This window comes from Limanda limanda, chromosome 2 (assembly GCF_963576545.1).
Source record: "Limanda limanda chromosome 2, fLimLim1.1, whole genome shotgun sequence".
Classification (NCBI taxonomy): domain Eukaryota; kingdom Metazoa; phylum Chordata; class Actinopteri; order Pleuronectiformes; family Pleuronectidae; genus Limanda; species Limanda limanda.
In genome coordinates, this window is record NC_083637.1 from 27,642,454 (window position 1) to 27,663,874 (window position 21,421).

The following is a 21,421-nucleotide window of genomic DNA, read 5'->3' on the forward strand; positions in this document are numbered from 1 at the left end:
CCATGCCAGCGGAGTGATATCAGGACAGGAGCTCAGTGAAAACCAGCGAGAGGCTGTGAGGAGCCCCTGGTGGACATCCGCAAAACCCGGCCCGGAGTCCAGAGTGTAACCCGGAGAGGACCGGGATCCTCACAACTACGACTTTCTCTGTGTTGTGGTCACGAGTTTTTACACACATTATTAATATATTATTATTATTAATATAAGCCCTTACACTTCTGACGCTACATTCATATTATTATTATTATTAACAACATTATATTATTTTTTTAAAAGCCATTAATGTTATTAATATTATAGATATTAATTGTATTATTAGTGGTAGTAGTAGAAGTAGTAGTAAGTGAAACCTTGAATTCAGTAACTTGTCCAACCTTCTTTTGTCAACATAACAATTATCTCATCTCTTTCAGATTTCTTTGCAACCCTTGCTGCTTCGTGCAAATCAACAAGTTCTGATTGTGCCTCCTTTGAGATCGCATCAGCAGAAGAGTCTTGTGAATTTACAAACTCAAACGCTCTCACTGTTTTCTATGAGTCAGCCGACACCTCAAGTCCTGTTTCATTGAATGGACTCGAGTTTTGCAGATTCCTGACTCTACTTAGCTTTTTTGTATGTCAGTCGCAACCTAAACGTCATAGAACTGAACTTGTGACCAGAGTTTTGCCATGCAGTTTAAAAGTTAAGTTTGTCTATGAAAAGCCATCAGCACCACTGTAATGCTCTTGAGCAAGGCCCTTAACCCTGACTGCTTGTACCGGGCCTCTTCCAAGTGTGAATGTATTTGAGTGCGTGAATGTGATCTGGGTGTTCCTGTAAACGAGAAGCTGCCTCTCACTGCAACTACCCTGAATAAATAAAAGGTTGAAAACAATGAGCGCAAGTGTTCATTTCCTTTTTACAACCTATGTGAATGTTTGAATAACGTATATAATATATATATACAACAATACAACACAATAATTGGTGAGTTATTACCTACATTAAATTCTGTTCACAACAGTAACAAGTCCTCTGCAGGATTCAGGTTAGGGGTTGTGAGGCAGGACGCGATGTATTCATTCTTCTGAAGATCACGTGATTTTCTCTGCAGCACAACGACAACAGATCGGCCCTTATCCCCTCAAACTAACTTTTCGGTAACTTCTATGTGTGTGATAATGTTTTTTCCTCTGATGATATTTGTTTGCAGCCCCCCCCCCCCCCCATCTATACATAAATGTTGATCATTACAAATTGTTCACTCACTGTGTCTTACCAGTGTTGTGATATCCAAGTTATTAACACTTGCAGTTGAAGGCTTTGACTCCCCAACAGTTTGATCTTCCAGTTCTTAGTAAAATGTACAAGCTTTAACAATCTGGTCAACAACACCTCCCCCACATTAAAACTACACAGCAGAGTAGAAACTTTCTCTCAAGCCTTACATTCATAAATTTAAATATGAAAATTGTAAATAGATTATTTCAAATCAGTCTGTAAATAGACTCAAATTTCAGTTCAGCGTGTGCTACTATAGCGAGAATAAAATCGCTGAATAGATAATTACTGTTTTTATCATCTTGATATAATCACATGTACTGTATGTAGGCAGCTTGATATCAGAGGTCAAAAAGATGTAGAGGTGAAGAGGCAAAATTGTATGTTTTATGTTGAAACTTTTCATCAACTGTCTGAAGAGCTTTTTAACACTGCAGAGCAGAATTTTTCCTTTGAGAACAACTGAAAAAAGGTTCAGGATTATATTAGGTTTCAGTTCTATTTAAAGAGCCCAATAAGTAGAAGTACAAACCCGTAGTGTGTTAATAAAAGCCGGTAAAAATACTTGGGTCAAAGAGAGAGAGAGGTTAGAAGAAAGAAAAGGAAATAAGACGTGAGAAGAAATTGTTTTTTGCAAATCAGAGCAATTGCAAGGTTGTCACACATGTGATTCAACTATGTGATTCATATAGAGCCTTCAGATTTAAGGATATAAGTTTTGAATATTTATTCATGTAATTTGACCTGATCGATTGTAATTTTACGAATCACAGGCTTTTTGCATTGCATGGTTAAAACCAAAGGCTGCACTCCACCAAGTCACCACTGAAGCACGATCACAGGGATGCGAGCATGTTTACTTTTACAAATGGACAAAACATGTGAATCATAACCTTACAAATGCAAGTAGTTTATTTCAATGTGATGTCGCAGCAGAGACAAGCTTGCTGCCATTTTTATTTTTATATGCTATGTCATGTGGGAGTTCTGAGTTCCATCCCCGACTGTTCAGGCCATATGTGCTCCCTTGTCTCGTTCTAGCCAACAGACATGCACATGCACGCACGCACGCACGCACGCACACACACACACACATACACACACACACACACACACACACACACACACACACACAGACACACTCTACTACACTAGAGGGGTAGACCTGTGCGCTCACACACATACACATACATTCACACAATCTGCAAGGCAATTAAAACACAGCCAGCATGTGTCTCTGCTTCCACTCCATTGGGTGTTATTCATTTCTGTTTCCTGTGTCAGTGTTAAAAGGTTATTAAAGGAGGTGATTCTTGCATCAAGGTTAATTCACTCACATTTTCTTTCTGGCGTTGTAGAAACTCTGCAGTCATTTTGTCCCTTTTGGTGTCATAGATGATCTACACGTGCTCTGTCTCAATATCCAAAACATTTACACATCTCACTTTTAATGTCTCCAAACCAGTTGTCTATGAAGTCAAGATTCTCCATTGAGGCAAATTCCCTCTTTGATAGGAAGACCTGTTGGACAGAAGCAAAGATGGGAGAAGATCTTTTTGTGTGTATCAGCAAATCTTATCTAATCTATAATGATCTTTTGATGCAATAACACACCAAAGGAATGTGTACATTTTCAGGTCACTATGAAACTGTAGTGGATTGGAGGATGTCAGTTGAGTAAGGGGTCCTTCAAAGTGGTCCAACACATATTTGGATTCAGACAAATGTAGAAACCTCAGACAGAGCCACAAGTGAGGGATCCCTTTCCCAGGATGGACAGAAGTGTGGACAAGACACTGAACCCTAAATTGCATATAATGGCAACCAGCAACAACAGTATATAGAGTGAAGTAAAGAGTAACTAAACATTTTTAATACAGGTCTGTATAAAATGATGGTACTTGCACAAATTTGGGGAATCTGTCCAGCAGATGGCCCTCTGTCGGTAGCTACAACACCGTGGCATTGATTACAATTTAATCTTATGGGGTAACAGCAACAGTCCAAGAAATGTCCAATGAAAATGCTTCTTTTCATCAATAAAATAATCAAATGGTTATTTTGGATTATAAGAGTGACAACAACATTTAGCAACAACATAAAACATCGCTCAATGAGAAGTCTTACTCTCAATTCTCGTGAGACTTGCCTTGTTGCAAGGGGGTGGATTCTACTGAGAGAAACTATTATGACTGAATCCATAAATGGACGAAGAGCTCCTATAAATTGAATACGAACAAGGGGAGGGAGAGAGAGAGAGCGAGAGAGAGAGAGAGAGAGAGAGAGAGAGAGGGAGAGAGAGAGAGAGAGAGAGAGAGAGAGAGAGAGAGAGAGAGAGAGAGAGAGAGAGAGAGAGAGAGATTTCTTGATGAATGAGACGTGTAATGTTGCCAGACTCTCCAAGAGTTACCATTTAAGCTTTTTATTAGTGGACATGTTGTGGACTGTTGCTGTTGCACCATAAGACACTGTAGCCAGTACAGCCGAGTTGTGGCTGCCAGTGGAGACAAACTACTGCAGCGATTCGAAAAGCTTACCATTAATAAACATGCCCAGTCACAATTCCCCTTAAGTACGGTAATTATGATAATTTACTTAGTAACCACTACTCAATTACAGCGAAAACAATGAGATTGTTAAGGTAAACAGAGAGGAGAAATTGTCCAACTGAAGTCCTCCAAAAAATATATCTTTTAAATTTCATACAAAGAAATTCTCATTGAAAACCCCTTTTTCTCCACACATGGTCATTCACTCGCTGAGCATTGGGGATCTTTCCTGGGGAAATTTTTCAGAGCAAAGAAAGACATAAACAACCCCATTACCAGTTTGTTGAGTCTAAATAGAGGGAGACATTTAAACAAATGATACAGAGCAGAACAAACTTCATTTACTGAATAATGCAAGAAACTTTTTTTTTATAGACGTGAAGATGCTGTTTGATCATCAAATAAACTGTCATCACTCCAATGGAAAACCACAACAGCAAATACATCAATCACCAAACAAATTATTTTTATTTGAGACACGAAAATAGTGTCGACAAAAAGTCACGGTGGCAGAAGTAAATCATAAACACACTGTTTCTAACTCTTTCATCATCCCACCATCTGCCAGACCTGAAGCCACTAGTATTTTCCTGGAACATCTTGCTTTTCTCGCTGCTTTGGAGGAAAGCCTTTGGTTCTCTTGTTATTGTTCTAGGTGGAGCAAGAAAATGTCTCCTTCGGCCCTGGGCTGAATATTGGCTCAAATACTGTTGCTTCTTTTTATGTGAAAGAGAACTGCCATAACTAAGAGAGAACCTTTCAGCCAGTGTCTTTTAAAAGTAAATTCAGCAGTTGACCTTTCTACCAATGATTGTTGTGCTTATTGTTACACTATGCATCAGAATTAGCAGGTATACTGTGTGTCAGTTTTCTAAATGTGGGTAAACATGCTAAAAGGGTGACTGACTTTTTTCCCCACACCAAGTGGAAGAGTTTGCCTTCCTGTTTATTCGCCCAATGAGTGACTCAACGTCATGAATGTGCAAGATACTGAGAAGCTCTTTCACCTCACTCTCTTGCCAGTGTTGCATCTTGCACAAAACAAAGAAAAAATGTATTGTTGTTACACGTTGTTCCGAAGAAATAAAGAACAATAAATTCACAAACGTTCATGTGCCTGAAAAGGTGCAATACAGAAGCGACACTGCTAAAATAAAGAAGAAGAAATTGGCACTTTCACATTGGTGTCATGTTTCCATCACTGCCTTTCGGAAGGAGCCGATAAAAACCTGTATCCACTGCAGAGTTGTTTGACCTGGGAGTTAAAGCTGATTGTATCCATTCCCATTACAGACAAAAGACAGATATTAGTAGGTGTTAGTGGATATTTGAGCAATGGAAAAGGAGCTGCAGTTGTTCTGACTAACAAATGAGAACAACCCCATGGACCTTTCCTTCAGACCTGAATTATAAACGTCAAATAACTAATTAAGGTAAAAAAAAAGAAGACATTTCTCATTTACTAAAGTATCCTGTAATCATTACTTGAAGTACTGCATTCTTACAGATCAGATCAGTCAGATCCTCTCAGACTTGGGAACAGACATCTGAGGCTCAAGTCTGAGCTTGAATGAATATAAACCCCAAACCTAAACCACCCAGTAGCCTGCAAAACCCATTTGACGACCTGTAGTTTATTAATACACCAACTAGTAGCTCTAGTGTTGTGTAGTGTTAGTTACCTATTACTTACCAATAATTTGAAAAAAACAGTTTTGAGGAATTCATTCAAATGTAGTATTTTAAATTTTGGTCAATACGTTTCTAAAGTCTATCATACACCAGTTATGGCCCTCTGACTCTAATCACCTCTGTAAAAGACACAGACCTCATCATACCCTGCTTTTATTTTTCACCTCTGCTTGTCTCTCTCTGGCTGCATGGCTTGAAGAGGGCTGTGGCTCTTAGGTATCCATAAGGTACAAAAGCACAATCTGTCCTTTAAAAGTAGTGAAATAATAATACATATAAATACAGTTATCATAATACACCTACAATCTGCTGATTTAGAATGAGCTGGCCTACTTCATCATTAGAGTGGTTGGAAAATATAATAAATCATTAACAGGATGACAAAAGTGGCAACACCCCTTTACACCAGAAGCTACCTAGAAGAAACAGAGACAAGCGTGAGTATCAAAATAATACAGGAAATTACATATAACATGCAGCAATAAATGGTGAATGTGTGTGTGCGTCGACCCCGGACGACCCAGGTACATCAGGGTGAGAGTCATGGAAGTCTTTGATCAGTTGGGGATCCATAATGTTGCTGGTCAATGACCATGACCTCTCCTCTAGTCCTTATCCCCCCCCAGTCAACCAGATATTGACAACCATGCCCCCTACGGTGGACCGCCAGGAGTTTCCTGAAGTTGTAGACCGGACCGCCATCGATGACTCGGAGGAGGGGGTTTGGAGGTGGGGTCAAGGGGGCTGTCCTTGATGTGGCTGATGTGGAATGTGGGATGTATTTTGAGAGACTTGGGTAGCAAAGTTGGTTTCCTTGGAGGAGGGAAGCTTGGGCAGGGCAACTAAATGAGTCATCTTCGAAAATCGGTCAATGAGAGTGAGTACTATACTCAGAATTAGGTAACCCGGTGACAAAATCTACGGCGATGTCGGACCAGGGTTTTGACGGGATGGCCAGCGGTTGGAGGTCACCAGCTGGAGCCTGGTGAGAGGGTTTGCAGCGGGCACGACAGCTACTCGTTGATCTCCTTTTCCATGCTAGCCCTCCATAAACATGAACTGACCCTGATAAGGTGCGCTTGATTCCTGGATGACAGGCAAGAGAAGAGGTATGACACCAGTGGATTACCTTGGAACGAAGCTGAGGCACAAACAGGCGATAGTTGGAGCAGCCATCAGGAACCTGCAGGTTCTCTCGGGCAAGAATCACTCTCTCCTCTGCCCCCACCACATTATTAGTAGGGATGACTGGAACGGGAGCCTTTGGAGAAGAGTCAGGATCAAAAATAAGAGACAGGGCATCTGGCTTGACATATTCAGAACCTGGGCGATATGTAACAATAAGATTGAACCGGTTAAAAAAGGGGTTCCATCTTGCTTGTCTGGGATCAGTCTTTTGGCGGAACGAAGGTACTCAACATTTTTGTGGACGGTCCAACCCAGAAATGGAAGCTCAGCTCCCTTACAACCAGTGCCTCCACTCTTCCAGGGCAATCTTAATGGCGAGTAGCTCCTGCTCCTACATCGTAGTTCCTTTCGGCGTTGGACAGTTTTCTAGACAGAAACGCACACGGATGAACTTTATTATCAGATACTGACCTCTATGATAGGACTGCTCCGAGGCATCTACCTCTTCAATGAACTGAGATGTGGAGTCCGGGAGTATGAGAATGTCATCCAGATATACAAAAACAAATCGGTTAAGCATATCTCATAGAACGTCATTGACCAAAGCTTGGAAAACTGCAGGTGCATTAGTAAGGCCAAAAGGAATCACCAAATCATCATACTGACCAGTGGAAGTGTTGAAAGCTGTTTTCCACTCATCACCTTCTATGATTCTAACCAGGTGATAAGCATTCCTTAAATCAAGTTTGGTGAAAACCTCCAGGCCCTTCAACAGTTGAAAAGGCAGATGCCATTAGGGGAAGAGGGTATCTGTTCTTAACCGTGGTGTCGTTGAGTCCTCTGTAGTCGATGCACGGGCGAAGAAGAACCATCCCTCTTTCCTACAAAGAAGAATCCAGTTTCAGCCGAAGTCAAGGAGGGTCTGATGATTCCTGTCACCAGAGACTCGCTAACATACTGGTCCATGGTTACCTGCTCAGGGGAAGGCAGGGAATAGAGACGGCCTCTGGGTGGGCTTGTCCACGGCAGAAGGTCACAAGAGCAGTCGTGGGTCTGTGAGGAGGAAGAGAAGTGGCTCGGGCCTTGTTAAAGACCTTCTTAAGGTCTACTCTAGATCGTTCTTAGGGACTTGGATAATGTTCGGTTACACAGAGTCATTAACATGATTAGTTAAAACCTTGGCAGACAGATTGGATTCAGACTTGGCATGAGTAGCAAAACAATCCTTGACAGTTCCCCACTGCACCACCCAACCTGTCTCACAGTCTATGCAGGGTTGTGGATCTTGAGCCATGTATATCCCAAAACTAACAGGTATTGCAGGGATTTAAAAATAAAAAAACTAGCCTGCTCGGTGTGGTGATCAGGGAATGCTAACTGGACTGGCTGAGATTGGTGTGTGACTTACCATAGTAAGCGTCCATCAAGGGCGCTGGCAGACACTGAGTGAGATGCAGTTCTGTCTGGAGTCCGACTTTTCAGCCAGTCCATTGGTCTATGAGTTTAGTGTCGGAACCTGAATCCGACAACACCAACCAGCAACTGCAGAGAAAAATAGGGAGCGGACACAGTAACCAGTACCTTGGGATGTGAGGGATTAAAGTTAATTCATCCCAATTGTCAAAATGACAAAAATTTGATCCAGGTGCTGCTACAGGCGAAGCTATCGCTTTACAAAATATAGAAAACTTTGCAGATTTACCAAAAAAACTGAAATCTCTCATGTCCGATGTATTCAGACCCCTGATTCAATACTTTGTAGAAGCCCCATTAGCATCAATTACAGCTGTGAGTCTTCATTAGGTCTTTATAAGATTTGCATGCCTGGATTTGAGCAAATCTAATAAGATCAAACTGGATACTCCTGACCATAATTTGGAGTCCAAAAGCAAAGGGTCTGAATACTTGAGAGTGAGAGATTAGGGTTTTTCATTTTCTACAAACATTTTATAAGTTATTGAATGGAGATTGATGGGTTACATTGTCAGTTTTATCTATTTAAGATTTATCTAAATTAAATGAATGTGTGTAAAAAGTGAAAGGGTCTGAGGACCTTCTGAAGCGACTGTCCAACTCTATCTACAGTTTTGTCTTGTACACTGAAGGTTTTCCCACCATCAAATGAACTTGAAAGGTCTCAACCAGTGGTGGCCACACTGTCAGGAGCACCTCGACATCTCTGTGACTAACCTGTGTATGAAGGCTACCTCACTGAACTACGACACTGCTAATTCCATTTTTGTAGGTCGAGTTTGCCTTGGATAAAGGTCATCAATGATAATAATCATCTATGATAATAATCATCTATCATTGATGAGCAGATAGAAAAAGCAAAGGTTGCAGCCAGAAAGCAGTAACATGGTTTTTGTTTACCCTTGCTCAGAGAGAGAGAGAGGAGAGAGAGAGAGAGAGAGAGAGAGAGAGAGAGAGAGAGAGAGAGAGAGAGAGAGAGAGAGAGAGAGAGAGAGAGAGAGAGAGAGAGGGACAGAGAGAGAGAGGGGGATGGAAATGGACACATTTAACATTTTAACACATGCAAATTAGTAATAAACAGGGTAAGGATGAGCTTAAAGAGAGTGTATAAACTGTATATAAAGATGGACGACATGACAGCTCCTAAGAGTGAAGCCAAAGCGTCTAGATTGTGTGTGTGTGTGGTTGTAAATTGTGCTCTGGTGCTGTGCTGCCCAGTCTGGCTGGCTTAGCGCTTCAGGAATGAATGGAATGTGTTTTACACACACACACACACACACACACACACACACACGCACGCACGCACACACACACGCACATGCACACGCACACGCACACACACACACTTTGTACTTGTGTCTTTCTGAGGACACTCACTGATCCAAGCTCTACCTTTCACCATCAGAACTAAATCCCTAACTTCAAATCCTACTTTTACCATAACCTAAACCTAGAGCTAATTCTAAGCTGAACCTTTAAACCAAGTCTTCACCATTAAACAGACAGAATGTCCTCACTCTAAGGGCTACAATTCAACTGGGTTTCACTCTGTTTTCTCTTTTTATTTTCCTTCCACTGCTTGTAAATTATTTTAAACATTGTCTTTGTTTTCCTGTTGTTTTATTTGTTTAAAAGTCTAATTGTTACATTTTACATTCATCTTGGTTGTCAGCACTGAAACTCCGGGAGTGTGCAGGATTTTGAGTCAGGGGAGGGACCAACTGAATTTAACACTAAAGCAGCTGTTAAACAGCAAGCCACGAGTCACAAGCATGAATCTTAGCCCTGTATCGACACCTGAGCTGACAAGCCAGAGCCCACTGACCACCTTACCAGACAAAAGACTGGAGAGGATATGAACAAAATATTTATTGCACTTTCATTTCACCTCCACATCAAGACAAGTCTGTCGCATGTTAGAAGGGTCATCCACACCGAGTGATTGGGAATCTCTCATTTGATTCTTCTGACTCTCTACTACTAGGAGGCCAGGTGGAGATACTAAAGAATCCTGACCCTCTCACCTAGACTTTTGCATTCACACATGCACCTCCTCCAGACAAAATACGGAGGATCTGCAGAGTTCAATGGATGTCTGAAAGTAGCTTAAAAATCCAGAGTAGAGTAAACGTAAGGCGTATTCGTAGTGGTTGAGTTTCAAACTAAAACGTCTCTCTCTCTCTCTCTCTCTCTCTCTCTCTCTCTCTCTCTCTCTCTCTCTCTCTCTCTCTCTCTCTCTCTCTCTCTCTCTCTCTTATCACACAGTTCTGTGTGATATGAATTCAGCCGGTTATTACAAAGATCACTTCTACGAGTGATGAGCAAAGAGCAGAGGAGCAGAGTCTCTTGTTGACCGATGCAGACTAATGCGCCTCAGTTTGGTTGCAGATGGGGGGCCAGGCAGGGTCAGCCTGATACAATAACACCCAGGCCAGACTGGCTGTGTGAGCAGCGCATGTGCAACGCAGAACATCTTTCTTTTTATTTCTGAAATGCAGAGCGTCCACAGTGCATGTGTGAAAGTCGAGGTCCCACCAAGGGGCCAAAATGCCCCTCGGACAAAGTTTTGTTTAGTCTGAAACAGGCTTTTTCAAAAATGCAGTTTTTTCTCCTGAAATGCATCAAACCTGTTTTGAAAAAGTTCAGATATGTGTTCAAAAGTAGAAAAGGAGAAATAAAGTTGAGAAAGGTAGTTTGTCATGTGACCTGAACATTCACGTCTTTTTACTGTGAAAACCATGAGATCCGATGAATGTAGTAGAATGTAGAACGAAAACATAGTAGTATGGATGTAGCCTAAAACAAAGCTATATGGAGTCTGAGAGATTAACATTAGTTTCTTGTCTGTGCCCGTGACTCTAAAGGTTACTGTAAACTTAAAATATGGGTTTCCCACCATGAGGAAAACAGCTACAGCTTGGATATGATGCATCAGAACTGTGTTTTCCTTCAGTATCCATGAAAACATAGTAAATATACAGTACTGTATACTTTACTGAGCAACGGTATAATAGTACTGTCAAAGACCTTAAACACTCTCAGACATCCAGTGGTGCCTATTAATAGAGTAGAGTTGTTTGGAGAAGTTAAGTGACCATTGAGAGATGTTAATAGCTGTTTTCACTGGATCTGCCTCTTTGTGGTTCAGATAGACAAAAGCACAAAGGATAATTTGTTGTTCCTTTTGAACAAGGCAGAGACATACTTCTTTCTTCTGTCACTGTCATGCTGGTTTGTCTGCTCACGACTTCAAGTGTGGGAGGTAAAGAACGAGTTTACACAAAAGGTACGGACACACACACACAGATAGACACACACTCAGGGTTGTGACATAAGAGCTGGGATGAAGCAATGAGCAGGGCAAACAGTGATGTATGTGTACGTGTCTGACTGCTCTGTTTGTTACTTCAACCAGATTCAGACCAAGCACACAAGGAGAAGAGACATGTGTTTCACCTAATTTGAGGATTTACCCCACACTGACACCACATATCTCCTCATCCACTTACTTTATCTGCACACGCCACATCGACTTCCACGGCTTTGACATTCAGACCGCGCTGCTCACCCTGCGATGACCCCCAACACATGCTCAGCAATACCCAAGGGGGAGAAAGGGGGCTCCCCTACCCTTTTCCGGCTCTTCCGGAGACTCCCCTCCCTGGAGTGGCAGAGAGGAAGAGAGAGAGAGAGAGAGAGAGAGAGAGAGAGAGAGAGAGAGGGTCCACCCTGACTCACTCTCTCTCCCTCTCCCTCAGTGTAGGTTGCCGGGCTGTTGCACTAGACTGTCTGTCTCTAAATATTTAATGCACACGGCACTGTCTCGGAGAATGAGATAAAGAGAGAATAAGGGAGGTTGATATATTGATGAGCCACAGGGAGGGCAGAGGATTGAATGGGAGGAAGGAGGAGGGTGGAGAAATGGAGGACTAGAAGGACGAGGGAGGACAGAAGGGTGGGAGGGACAACCTTGTCAAGGACACACTGATGGTCGTTATTATGAAAGGGGAGAGAATAACTTTTTTGGCGTTCACTCCAAGATTTATATAATAGTTTAATTTATATAATAGTTATAGCACCTTTACAACAATTTTACAATGAAGCAAACACATTTCAAATTAACTGTTTTCTGCACTTTTATCTAAACAATGAAGTGAAGAGATATTTCCACTGAGTAACGTGACCAAAGAACTAGTCCTTAGGAATCATCCTCAGGGGACCATGCATGTCTTCTTCTTAATTTAACAGGACAAGAGACAAGACTTTGACAAAATAGTATAAATGTATTCCTTTACATGTCTTTTAAGCCAGAACCATGAATGTCTGGATGATATTTCATGGTTAAACAACCAATTCCTGTCAAGATCCTTCAGTCTTAACAACAGCGGATCCATACCAGTAGCGCTGCTTAAAATTCATCCTGAACCATTAGTCTGCAGCCAGAGGACGACAGCTCAAGGCTGTAATGCACAGTACTGTCTGCATTTCACTAGCATTTTGTGTGATGTAGGCTTCAGATTATGAAGAATATGAGTAAGGAAGAATAATTTGTCGAATAAAAAAGATGTCATCAATTGATCTGTTGCATTTGTTTTGATTGTAACTGTCCATTATGAGACTGACAGTGTTGGGAATGCAGTTCTGAATCAATGGAGTACTTCTGGTGTTTTATTCAGTAGGAAGATGAGGCCTCATACACATTAGCTTCACCTTCACAGCATGTTCTCCCAAAATGAAAACAATAATTGTATTTCTAATAACAATATAATATAAATAGCCTAGGCTATAATACTAAATGGTGAATTAAGCATATCAGGTATCGAAACAGCCGGTCATTGAACTTGTACTTGTTGATCTTTTGTGTTATGTTTTCCTCTTAGAAGACTGTATTACTCTACATTTATATTCTGCTCTTCTTCGGATGCTTATCCTCATGTTATTGCATTTCCTACTATATAAGTGCTGTGCTGTGCGTGTTGCCGGTTCATTAGAGACAAGTCCGAGCGTGTCTGGTCTGAGACGACTACAGAGGACAATCAATGACTGTAAACAGAAGCAAGCCGGCACACAACACAACACAACACAGAGTATAGAGGTCATTCTCACAAATATTGTTTTACCTTCTTCAGAGAGATTCGTCCTTTCCAGAGCAAATGTGATAATTAGACAGCACCAGCAGGCCAAGATTTTCTGAAATGGAAACACATCTCAAGAGAATTATGTTACTCCTGCGTCACCATTTGTTGATTAGATCCTTTTCCCTTTAGGGAGGTGGAACTCATAAAGATTAAATAACTGACTGAGCTGTAAGACGTGCAACCCAACTAATACATTTGCTTTTAAAGTTCCAGTAGTCATCGAATCATGTTTCTACAGTAGCCTACAATGGACAAACCAAACTCTAGCTCGTTATGTTACTTGAAGGCAAATGTATAGGTTATCCTCATTGACTGTTAATAATGATGGACAATGTGACAATTCCTAAAAAGTGAAGCCAAAGCATCTTGATTAGCCCTCTGGTAGCTGGCTTAAGTATAGGTATGTCCAAGAACTCATTCTCTGGTAAGTTTGGTTTTAATTCGTTTTTTGATTCTATGAAGAAGGGGTGATATCAATACAAATTATATTACAACTGTTGGGTCTGGAACTAGCACTGGATTATAATTTCCCTGCGTGTTATCAGTGACCACATGAAGCCTATCTCCAGTATGAGGAGTTTTTTTCTCTTACCTCTCCATCAACACAACTAAAGCTGCTTTCAGACGTGCACTGAAGTCCGGACATTTCTGTAAAGAGGCAGATGTTCCGGACACTTTTTCATAACTTTTCCTGTCAGCCCACTCGCACATTGTCTGTAAAATGTAAAAGTAAGCAAATGTGTAACACGTGATATGTCGGGATGAAAAAGAGGTGGTAAACACGACAAAAGCTTTTGGTGATAAGGACCGACGCTGGTGCCGATGAGTTGTAAACAAGAACACTTCTGCAGCCGACACTATATGTATATTTAGTATATGTGCATATACTACCCATGGGACATGCCTCTGACATGTAGTATCCTGGCACAGCCCCCTCCCCTGAATGTTCCAAACATTTTCCTGTGTATGTGTCTGACAAATTCTCTGAACACTTTCATGTCTGAAAATAGCATAAGGCTGATTTTCAGACTCCATCCACCAAACTAGACAAGTCTTTGTCTGTATATCATTATGACAGCCTTATAGGTCTCATCTTAGGTCTGATATCTTCATGTCTTCATGTCATGTTGCTTGTGGACTCATGGGAAATGGTGAGAAAGATCAGGATAATGTCAAGAAAAAGAAATCTCTCAGAAATCAATTGGGCGACAGCTCATTGAATCCGTGAGTTGGACTCTGACGTGCTGCAATAACCGAAACTTAGGAATGCTATTGTTACTCAGACATACACACACATTTACCACAATGTCTCCTTTTTTTGCACGGTGCCGCGACAGTTGAAGAACTCTTGGAAAGAGGAGGAGGCGACTGCACTCGCTGTGAGGGCTGGAGATGAGATTGTTTTCTACCTAATCAGCTGTTTGAGAGGAGTCAAGAAGCAAAACAGAAAGGATTTGTTCGCTGAAAAATACAAAGTCACCGGAGAGTGTGTCTTTTTTTTTTTATTGTGACTGCTGATTATGGTGTGAGAAAGGTAAGACAGGGAACGTGGGGGTGGACTGTTAATGACAAGAAAGAGGCAGAGAAAAATTATCTCCCCAGTAAATACAAACACACACACACAAGTACGCACTTCCACTTGTGTGTGTCATGATGACAAAGGATGCTGGGTAATTATGCTAATGATGCCATAATGAGATGCATATGCCCTCACTCATTAAGAAATGACATCTTCTTTCCTTTCAAAATATGTTAATTTCTTAAGTACCATGTACATGCCACTGAGACATGCAAGGACACACAAACACACACACACACCGACACATCTCTTTTGATAGTTGCCTGCATCTTAGCCCTGTATATATACACGTACACAAAAATAAAGTGCCTACGCCTTAACAAACACAGAGAAACTGTATAAATAAGAAGCACTATTTGCACATGAGACCGATACATTGATGGACACATGGAGTCAATGGATTTGCAAGGCTGTAACATTGAAGTTTTGTGGGAAGCACACAAACAGACACGCACACACACGCACACCCATACTGAAAAATCAATGGATAAAATTGAATTTACAATAAATTTCAGTGATAACTTTTTTATTCGACAAAGTCTGTGTAAAACCTAAGGTGGCCTGTCTGTGTCAAAACCACCAGGATTTCTGAAACACAAAAACACACATGCTGACACAGGACGATGATGATGTCAGACTCCTAGATTTAGAATATAATATCTGTTTATGACCTCACGGTGTGTTTATGACTTTGTGACACCATCGAGACATTCCGTGTCCACATAGGTCAGCTGAAGCAAAGCCGCTACTGACTGATGTCAATAACTCAACCACAGGCACACACACACACACACACACACACACACACACACACACACACACACACACACACACACACACACAAACACACACCCACCCACACCCACACACACTCATTGACTCACCAAATGCTCCCAGAATATCCCCTAATCACTGTTATTTGGCACTTTCTTGCTATGTCACGATGACACAACGCGGGGAGAACAATAAAATACGATTGCTCAGTCTATGCAAAACAGAAAAACAGAGAGGTGGGTCACACTGTGCAGCACTGAGGCCAAGATGAATCATTCATCATTTCTTTTTTATACCAGATTTAATGATTTCAAACACCGTTTTTTGACAGTGTTGAACCTTACATTTAATCGCACAGCATGACAAAGAGAGGTGTACACAGATGGCTGCAAAATGTAGTCAAATAGAATTGGAGATCACACTTTCTAGAGGTTTGAAAGAGCAGCTGTTTGTTCTTGTGTGTTCTTCTCAAAGTCACACAGGTGTCACCATAAAACAAGGAAAGTGGGTTGATGGTGAAGGAACTAGGATCACTGAGAGTAAAGTGCCAAACCCTTCTACCTGCTAAATGCTTGAAGAATCGGAAATTAACAATTTTGAAATAACAATTTCATATTTACTGTATACATAACAATTCAGTAACTTAAGCCTTTTTTAACAAACTCAACATTGCTTTCATGCACAAACGTGAAATAAAAAAGTAGTTTAAAAAAGACTAAAATGATGTATCTTTAGCTGAGAATATGCACTCACTGAATCTATGACAACCAACAAAACTGATCCTATTCACACTCCTCAACAAATACTATTAAGGAGTGTGAGTAGATGGCACTCCGCTGCATAAAAAATCCCCTTCAAAATAAAAAGGCCCGGTACCCACTGAAAACGGGTCTGCAACCCACTTTTGTGTCGCGACCCACCAGTTGAGAATCACTGGACTAGGCCAACTGATCTAAAGTGGAGATTTCATTCAAATATGACAGGTTTGACATGTCTTTACCTCGGTTCTGATAATAAACAAATTCTCTTACGCAGCCTAACGTCAAGCAGAACAGCACAAAAACGCTGTGTCTGCATCTTCTGGCCTAGAGTGAAATATGCTCAGATATTGAGTCTTGTTCGGTTTCTTACTCAGTAACTTCCTCTTTTCTTCTTCTTCCAAAACGTCCCATTTTCTTTGGTGCCTCTGCCATGATGTCCACTATGCCAATGGTGAGTTACTTATAGCTAGTTACTAGCTATGGCCTTGGTTGTTGGTGGGTGGCATTTGTTTTAAAGTAGCTCCTAGTTCTAGCACAGTGAGTTATATAGTGCAAATCCGGGTGTCCAGGGGGCGCTGTGGCACTGTGGTGGTTTGTGTACCATCACAATAATTTTTTAGGTTTTTGTTTTTTTGAGGTATAAAAACTACCGAGAGTTGCTTTAATGTATATTCCTTCCTATATATCACATGCAACACTGACCACTGATTTTTCTCATGCATCTCAAGTGCATTCTTGCTTGGCTGTGATCACCCTGAACTGACCGAAAGACCTGTAGGTAAAATACTTTTAGATACGTTTATAGACAGGACCAATTCGATTCCAGTCACTCTCTGGGATACAGTTGTCATTCAACACCATGCAGCTAATGGTGGGTGATGGATAAAAGGGCCCCAGCCCCTGAATCTTACATGCATCTGTTGTCTTTGTGGAAACCGTTGTGGTTTCTAAATGTCACCTTTTTAATCAATGAGATAAACAGTCTTGTCGTTTTAGCTCATCAAACATGTCTGATTAAGTTCACATAACAAGTCATTCACCAAAAATAATGTGTGAGATTTGTCACATTCAGTTGAAGGTATAACATGAGATCTGTCAGTGACGTTGCAGTGAACAGAAAGATGATCTTGGTTTTGTGGACAGTTGTGCTGTTGACTTTATAGTATTTACTTTATCTTCATTTGATATTAATGGGGAACACGAAAAACTCCGCTTTACATTTCCAAATCAATTACTTCCAACAAGTTGTATCAAAAATAACCTGTGGTTTTAACCCTTTTTGTCAAAGTAAAATTCTAACATGGTATTCTTCAATTTTGTGTAATTTGAATAAAAGCCATTACTGGTAACAAAATGTTCCAACAAGTCCTCTAAATTAAACAACAACCTACCTACATCATTGTCCATGCCCTTTAGAATAATACAGCTTCTTATCTGATGCATCAGTGGGATAATATCAATATCATTTGTTTGTGCCTTCAAAAATCGAATGTTCCACATCAATAAAAGAACAACTGTTTGGTTAGTTTGGGTGAAAAACAACTTGTTAGGTTTTAGTTAGATCGTGGTTTGAGTTTAAATAGGTATTTTACAGAATCCACAACAAGTTGTCGGAATAGGATGAATTAGAAAACAGCCATAGTAACAACATTGTACTAAAGCTATTCAAAATAGTTAGCCCTAGAGCTAACCTCACACTCTATAAAGAGCACAAATGAATATCCTTTGTTGCATTTTATTACTAGCAACATTAACCAAGTGAATCAAACATCTTATGGCCCTCATGAACTAAGCTGAATGGATTTTGTTAATGTTGATAATGGATTTTATCAAGTTCTAAGTGTGGTGCTTTTGCCATTCTGCAAACAATTTGTTGATGTGTGAACATTTCTTCAACAACTCAGACATATCTGTCAGAACTTAGTTATCTTCAACTCAGAATAACAATTGACACATCAGATTTCAGCTCTTGGCTGTGAAGGTAGCATTTAGTTTCAAGTTGTATAAGTTAGGAAACCTTTAAGGACAATGATTCCATGGTTGGTTCAGTAAAATAGTGAGGAGGCATCTTAATGGCAATAGAGCAGGATCTCTATTGAAATTAAATTTCCATCAACTTTTTTTCACTTCCGTTTTTGCACTTGTCCTAACTTCTACAGCCACTAGAGGGCTCTGTCCTTTGAATGTAATGTTAACTTATTGCACATGGACCAATGTCACTGTTTTTTTCCTCAATACGAGAGGAACACAAAAAAAGAACAAAAAGTTTCTAAAACATCAGTGCTGCATTTTACACTCTTTCATTACCTCTATGGAAAATCTGTTTGATATATGTAACTGTGAAATGAATGCTGATTCTACAGTATGTGTGTGTGTGTGTGTGTGTGTGTTTGTGGTCCAGGTATTACTCTTGTTGTGGGGACCTGGATCTGCTTTAACAGTAACATTATGGGGACTTGTCTTCCTTCTGGGGACAAAAAGTAGTCATGAAGATGTGTGTGTGTGTGTGTGTGTGTGAGATTGTGTGTGTGCTCCCCCGGCAGAGTGTGTGCGAGTGAGATGAGATTCAGGCAGGGAGAATAGAATGAGGGAGAAGGGGGCAGAGGGGAGGTGAAGGGGAGGAAGCATGTATGGCGGAGATCATAAACCAACACTGTAGCCTCTCATGGCTGCCTGCAAAGCCTGGAGGGGACTTTTACTGGAACAGGATTGATAGTAAAATAAAAATTTATGTTTAGGATATATGACACCACATATAATATAAAGATAAATGGCTACATTTTGAAGTGATGAATATGTGAATGCATATGTGTAGCCTCTTAAGCAGCGGGTGAGATTCGCCTAAAATGCCTGTCTGAGGAGTACCGAAAGTAAATTGATAGCTGTTCTTGAACCATTTGGAGTACATGCATGATCTTAGTCTCTTTGAAAGGTAACATTCTGAACTTCCCCCCCCCAACAGTCAGAATCAGTCTAGGTGCTACTGACATTGACTAATAGCAGTTGAAACACAGTGAAGTAGAAGGTTTTTATTTCCGCCTGAATATTTTTTGTTAAACAGATGCCTGCAGATGACTCTAGCTGGGACTTATGAGCTGGAAAACACACTGGGACCCTAGCATGAAGCCTTGACTAGCCGTGGTTCAAATTTTATAACAATACCACAGAAAATGAATATTTCACAGATTTTTTCCTAAGGGCATGTCTAGGCGTTTTCCACAAAGGCCATTTGGAACTATGGTAACCAACTAGGCTAAAAAGGCTACTTTTACACTCAAAATCATACTTTTATATAAAGTAGGCAAAACCGGTCATATGGTTAAAAATTTATACGAATAAACATCTTTCATGTTGTTTACATCTTGATGCTGGCTGCGCTGAGATTACGCAACAGCTGACTGTGGCTATTCTTTGATGTAATAGTGTGTTTTGGACTGATTATGTTACTGGATGGATGGTCTGGACCTTTGGCAATGTACCAAGACTGTTTTCGTTGGAATGTTAGCGATCTGTGGATTAATATGATGCTTCTTAGGTGAGTGAAGTCGACTTTGTGAAATGGTTTACATCAGTCAAATCGGAAGAATCTTAGCTTTCTAATGATATGTTGCATCAGTATCTAGCGGTACGAGGCAGTTCTGAAAATAACAATGTTTGAGGCTTATCGGCAGCACCGGCCCGCCTGTGAGCCGGTGCTGCTTAACAGGTTTAAAAACCAGTCAGAAAAATTAATGCGATAGTCAGCCCGATTAACTTTGCTATATGAAAGTCCACGGCAACTCAAAAAACTTGCATCATGAGTTGAGAACTGACATTAGAGTTGATTCTATTTCTGCTCAAATCCACACTGATCCTACTGAAGTTTGTGTGGAAATATCAATACACCAACATTTTCTGTTTCATATTTCTTTTGTACACGACGGCCAAGATATTTTAGACAACATCTGCTGTTTTAACGTAGCTCCTTGTTCTTCCTTTTTCGGAGAAAAGAAGAAGATGGAAAGAAAAAAATAGGATAATGGAAACAATATGCCATTATATCCTCACAGAGTAATCTGCCCCTGCAAAACTCCTTCTCATTGATCCTGACAAAGATCAGACTGTCGACTGCATTTAAAGATCAACGACACATCTCCACTTCCTCCCACTATATAGAAATGAGACCACAATCTCCAGTATATGAGCACTGCCATCTTATGCCACTGAAATTATTTGGAGCTAGAGTCTGCTCTCTTACTCCCGAATGTGAGTGATCTGAATCTTCTTCCTGAGGGTAAGTGGCTGTCTCGGCTGTGTGATACTGTGTGTGTGTGGTGCCCGAAGCTTTGACATACAGTTGCTGTCTCTTCTGTCGTAACCTGAACCATCTCCTCATTATGAATCAGAAGAAAATGAAATGAATATATCAGCAGGTAGCAGCTTTTTGAAAGTGTCTCATCTCACAGTCTCTCCTGATGAAAAGAGGAACAACTGTTTCAAAAACAACCAGCAAATCAGAGAAAAGAGGAACAAGAAGAAAATACAATTATTATTTATCACTCTCTGTAGAATGCTGTGCTTGTATTGCTGAAGTTAACCCTTAGGGCACTATGGGGGACAGTTTTATATTAAAGGGCAGATATCCATTATCCAGAGGCAGAAAACTCAGATAAATAATATTGTTCAATGTTATAATTCTCACACAAACATGCATGTGCACGTGTGAACTCAATGGGATATTACAAATTGAACCCCAATTTTTCTGTGAATTTCTGAGCATGCTCTGGGTAAGCTCTCAGTGTGTGTGTGTGTGTGTTTGACGGTATTTCAATCGAATAGGTCTAATAGGAACTGGCTATGTGGGGGGGAGTTATTGCAGTACAGGATCCGGAGCATTATAGGAAGTGGTTAAGAACCACACATAATCCTAAAGGGGAATTTAACACAACATTTTTGGGCAAACTGAGGGCTAATTTGGATGATGTTCTCAGTCACTAACAGACTAGGCTGTCTACGGCAGCCTCCATGTTTTGACTCCCATTGTCTTCCTCCAGCTTGGTTTCCTTTTGTCTTATGTTAACCCCCAA